Genomic DNA, 5145 nt, shown 5'->3' on the forward strand with positions numbered 1-5145 from the left:
ATGATGTAGAGCACAGTATATACATATGCATATGAGATGAATAATGTAGGGTAAGTAACATTATATAAGTGTGGCATTGTTAAAGTGGCTAGTGATATATTTACATAATTCCCATCAATTCCCATTATTAAAATGGCTGGAGTTGGGTCAGTGTCAATGACAGTGTGTTAGCAGCAGCCACTCACTGTTAGTGGTGGCTGTTTAACAGTCTGATGGCCTTGAGATAGAAGCTGCTTTTCAGTCTCTCGGTCCCAGCTTTGATGCACCTGTACTGACCTCGCCTTCTGATGATAGAAGGCAAGTGAACAGTAGGGTTCGGGTGATGTTGTCCTGATGATCTGTATGGCCTTCCTGTAACAACGGTGGTGTAGGTGTCCTGGAGGGCAGGTAGTTTGCCCCCGGTGATGCGTTGTGCAGTCCTCACTACCCTCTGAGAGCCTACGGCTGAGGGCGGAGCAGTTGCCGTACTCAGGCGGTGATACAGCCCGCCAGGATGCTCGATTGTGCATCTGTAGAAGTTTGTGAGTGCTTTTGGTGACAAGCCGATTTCTTCAGCCTCCTGAGGCTGAATAGGCGCTGCTGCGCCTTCACGACGCCTGTCAGTGTGAGTGGACCAATTCAGTTTGTCTGTGATGTGTATGCCGAGAACTTAAACTAGCTACCCTCTCCACTACTGTTCCATCGATGTGGATAGGGGTGTTCCCTCTGCTGTTTCCTGAAGTCCACAATCATCTCCTTAGTTTTGTTGACGTTGAGTGTGAGGTTATTTTCCTGACACCACACTGAGGGCCCTCACCTCCTCCTGTAGGCCGTCTCGTCGTTGTTGGTAATCAAGCCTACCACTGTTGTGTCCCGCAAACTTGACGATTGAGTTGGAGGCGTGCGTGGCCACGCAGTCGTGGGTGAACAGGAGTACAGGAGAGGGCTCAGAACGCACCTGTGGGGCCCCCGTGTTGAGGATCAGCGGGGAGGAGATGTTGTTGCCTACCCTCACCACCTGGGGCGGCCCGTCAGAAGTCCAGTACCCAGTTGCAAAGATATCTGAAACCATAAACAGGCAGTATATCCCAGGCCTATACTTGATAACTTCTTCAGCAAAACAGAATGATCAGCATCATATGTCTTTGACAGGTCAATAAACAACATAGCACAGCTCTTTTTTAGAAACCAAGGCTTGACAAGATCATTAACTAACGTGGTTGCTGTGGTAGTACTATGCCCAGACCTAAACCCTGATTGATAATTGTATTTTTAATGTAAACCAGATAAAGAAGAATAAAGTTGTAAATTAACCAATGATTAAAGAATCTTAGCTAAACAATGTCTTGAAATGAGACGATTATCAGGGAGGAAGGTAAGACCCTGATGCAGACCATGTACCGGACGTGCATGCTCATTAATTGTTTATGGTTCATTGAACAAGCATGGAAACAGTGTTTAAACCTTTTACAATGAAGATCTGTGAAGTTATTTTGAATTTTACTAATTATCTTTGAAAGACAAGGTCCTGAAAAAGGGACGTATCTTTTTTGATGAGTTTATATATATTCTGAATGGTGACATGTGTGCGATCGGTTTCTATTGCTCATTTGCATGTCATGTCAATGATATTATGTCACTGTGTGGGACTGTGGGTCAATTAACCTTGTCGGAGTGGGCGCCTGATTCAAGTTTGTGAGCTAGGCTGGCTAGGCCTGGGAAGGCCTCCCACTCAGAAGTATGAGATGGGGAGGGGCGGGTGTAAGTTGACCTCCAAAGTCTTCCCACCGGAAGCCAGAGCTAGGGGAGCGAGGAATCTATATAATTATAATTGCACAGTACTAATGCAATGCAATTAGTTGTGCAATTCAGTTTGTGTGTTTCTTGTTTGAAGTGCAATAGTGTAATAATCAGGTTCTCCTCTTTACAAGTGTGTTATTCTATTTGTGTATTTGTGTGATATAGGATTTGTGCAATTTAGTTTTATTTGTGTGTTATTTGTTAGCAATAGGGTAATAGTGTAATAATTTGATTCTCTTTTTTATTTGTATTTATACACTACAATTTGTTTCTATTTGTCTTTGTTACTTATTTTTGATATTTATGAGTCTTATTTTTGTATAGTTTTTATATTTATATAATTTTAAATGTTCCAAATGTCTGCATAAAACGTACAGTTAGTGCAGAATGGGTATTTTGGGGGGTTTTGTCGGGGGGAGGGCTGAAGGGGGGGGTTCACCCTGTGAGTCATACAAGCTAGAACCGCCACTGCTTTCAGATACAACATGTGGAACTCTCACAGTGACCAAAGAGGAGATGGTTAAACCGGACTTACATGTAATGCTATTATTGTCCTCACATCAATTTAGTTGACCAAGAGCCTTTCCAATGTTTGATGACAACAGCCGGGAGCCATTTTCACCCAGGTTAATTGCGCCTTCCACAGAGTAGCCAGGCCTATTCCAGAAGGACTCAAAATTGTCGACGAAGGACACACCCAAGTCCTTGGTCAGACGCATTAACGACTGGTGAAGAGACCAAAGACGGCTAAAACACTGGGATAACTGGGATGAAGCATTATAGAGATGATGAAACATAATACATGACAGCTATCTGGATTTCTTTATTCAACATTATTTTCCAGTTTGTTTATGTGTTAATTAAAATATATATATATATATTTATATATATAATTTAATTTTAAAAATCATAATCATCTCTTTAGTGTGATTATTCTGTGCATATCTGCCTTGTGAAGTGTGCTGTGTCTTATCTTTTTTTAAATGTATTTGATTTCACCTTTATTTAGGCAGGTAGACTAGTTGAGAACAAGTTCTCATTTACAACTGCGACCAAAGATAAAGCAAAACACTGCAACAACAACAAAAACAACACAGTTAGTGCAGAATGGGATAAACAAACGACAGTCAATAACACAATAGAAAAATATATATACAGTGTGTGCAAATGGAGTAAGGAGGTAAGGCAATAAATAGGCCATGGTAGCGAAGTAATTACAATTTTGTAAATTAACACTGGAGTGATAGTGGTGCAGGTGATGATGTGCAAGTAGAGATACTGGTGCGCAAAAGAGCAAAAAAGTAAATAAAAACAATATGCCGATGAGGTAGGTAGTTGGATGGGCTATTAACAGATGGGCTACGTACAGCTGCAACAATCGGTAAGCTGTTCAGATAGCTGATGCTTAAAGTTAGTGAGGGAGATATAAGTCTCCAACTTCAGCAATTTTTGCTATTCGTTCCAATCATTGGCAGCACAGAACTGGAAGGAAAGAAAGGGTCCCTTATCAAGTCTACCATTTTGACCCAGTCCCCATCTGCAGAAGCCTGATCGAGAATGTTCCCAGGTAATACAAGTGTAACGACCTGCTTGTGTTCAGTCTGTGCCTCTGATATCTACAGTACCATCCCTTTGTTGGCCAGTTAACCATGCGATAATTGATGCCTCTCCCATTGTTGTGTTTGCCTCGCCCACTGACCTCAGAGTGTGGGAAAGCTAATCCAGCCTGGGACTCATGGTTTTGTAATGATAATGTCCTCCTATAAATAGGGGAGTGGGCTCCTCTCTCAGCTCACAACTCACTCATCTTCCTCAGAGAAGCACACACACTCTCTCTCTACCCGAATGGCTCCTACCTACATCAACGACTCTGCCAACACCATGCTCTCTGCTAAAGACAAGCATAAAGTAAATATTATGTATTAAATACGTTTGTGTCATTGTTTACTATTGAATAATTTTCTTCATGATTTGAACTTTAAGGACATAGAACTAACCTAATGCCCTGTTCTCTTCATCAGCTAAGGAAACCAGTTGTGGAGAAGATGTGTAGAGACCGCATCAACACCTGCATAGAGCAGCTCAAGACCCTGCTGGAGAGGGAGTTTTCACAAACAGGACCCCAACACAAGCTGGAGAAGGCTGACATCCTGGAGATGACGATTAGGGTTCCTGATGCAAAGCTGCAGCCTCAGAGCCCAGTCCCCTCAGAGGGCCCACAGTGAGGCTACTCCCAGGGCTGGAGGGAGACCCTGCACTTCCTGTCTTCCAGCTCATAGAGGACATGATGCTGGGAACCTCAGAGAGCTGGCGGGACGTCTGCCCTGCACTCGCCCTCTCACTCCAACACTCCAACACCACTGGCCGGGCCCAGTGAGGCAGGCTACCACAGTGGTCACAAAGCAGTCGTGGAGGCCTGGTAGAGACAAACTGGCTGGCTCCGACTGGATGAGTGTTTTCATCTGTCATGCTGTAAAAGTCTCTGGCTTCAACTAGTAATATCTGCCAGATTCCTTTATGAAGGATGACATCATATGACAGGCGTGCCTGGTTTGTTGTCTAGCTACGGGCTGTCTTTGTAAATACTCTGTCATGTGGCATATGACTCCTATAGATCGACTCAAGTATTGATTTGTGTGATTCTGGCAGTGAATATAGAATCAATAGCATTCAAAATGCTAAATATTTATTGGAGATTCATTCTCATGTTTAAGTGTTCTTAAAGGGAAATCAGATTGTGTTACCTTTTGTAAAGGAACTGATTGCACATAATGCATATTGAAACATTTGTATTTTACATTTTTACAGTGGATGTGCATAGACTTTGTATTTTGACATTGTTGGTGTTTAACCTAAACTGGATGCACAAGTGGATATCAAACCAAAATTAACAATGATATTGACAATGCAATATAGGCATTATTGTCACTGAAGTCTGAAGTCTCTTCCTCTCCCTCTCTCTATCTCTCCCTCTCTTTCTCTCTGTCTCTCTGTCTCTCTCTCTCTCTCTCTCTCTCTCTCTCTCTCTCTCTCTCTCTCTCTCTCTCTTCTCTCTCTCTCTCTGTCTCTCTCTCTCTCTCTCTCTCTCTCTCTCTCTCTCTCTCTCTCTCTCTCTCTCTCTCTCTCTCGCTCTCTCTCTCTGTGTCTGTCTGTCTCCTCTCTCTGTCTGTCTATCTCTTTCTTTCTCTTTCTCTCTTCTCTCTCTCTCTCTCTCTCTCTCTCTCTCTCTCTCTCTCTCTATCTATCTATCTATCTATCTCTCTCTCTCTCTCTCTCTCTCTCTCTCTCTCTCTCTCTCTCTCTCTCTCTCTCTATCTCTCTCTCTCTCTCTCTCTCTCTCTCTCTCTCTCTCTCTCTCTCTCTCTC

The 5145-nt window shown here is 43.0% G+C and overlaps 1 pseudogene; it reads left to right on the top strand.

The window, feature by feature from the left end:
- Positions 1 to 3624: 3624 nt before the first annotated feature.
- Positions 3625 to 4058, top strand: LOC118388161 (transcription factor HES-5-like; annotated as a pseudogene).
- Positions 4059 to 5145: the final 1087 nt, after the last annotated feature.

The sequence above is a fragment of the Oncorhynchus keta genome, unplaced genomic scaffold (assembly GCF_023373465.1).
Source record: "Oncorhynchus keta strain PuntledgeMale-10-30-2019 unplaced genomic scaffold, Oket_V2 Un_contig_6680_pilon_pilon, whole genome shotgun sequence".
Lineage (NCBI taxonomy): Eukaryota > Metazoa > Chordata > Actinopteri > Salmoniformes > Salmonidae > Oncorhynchus > Oncorhynchus keta.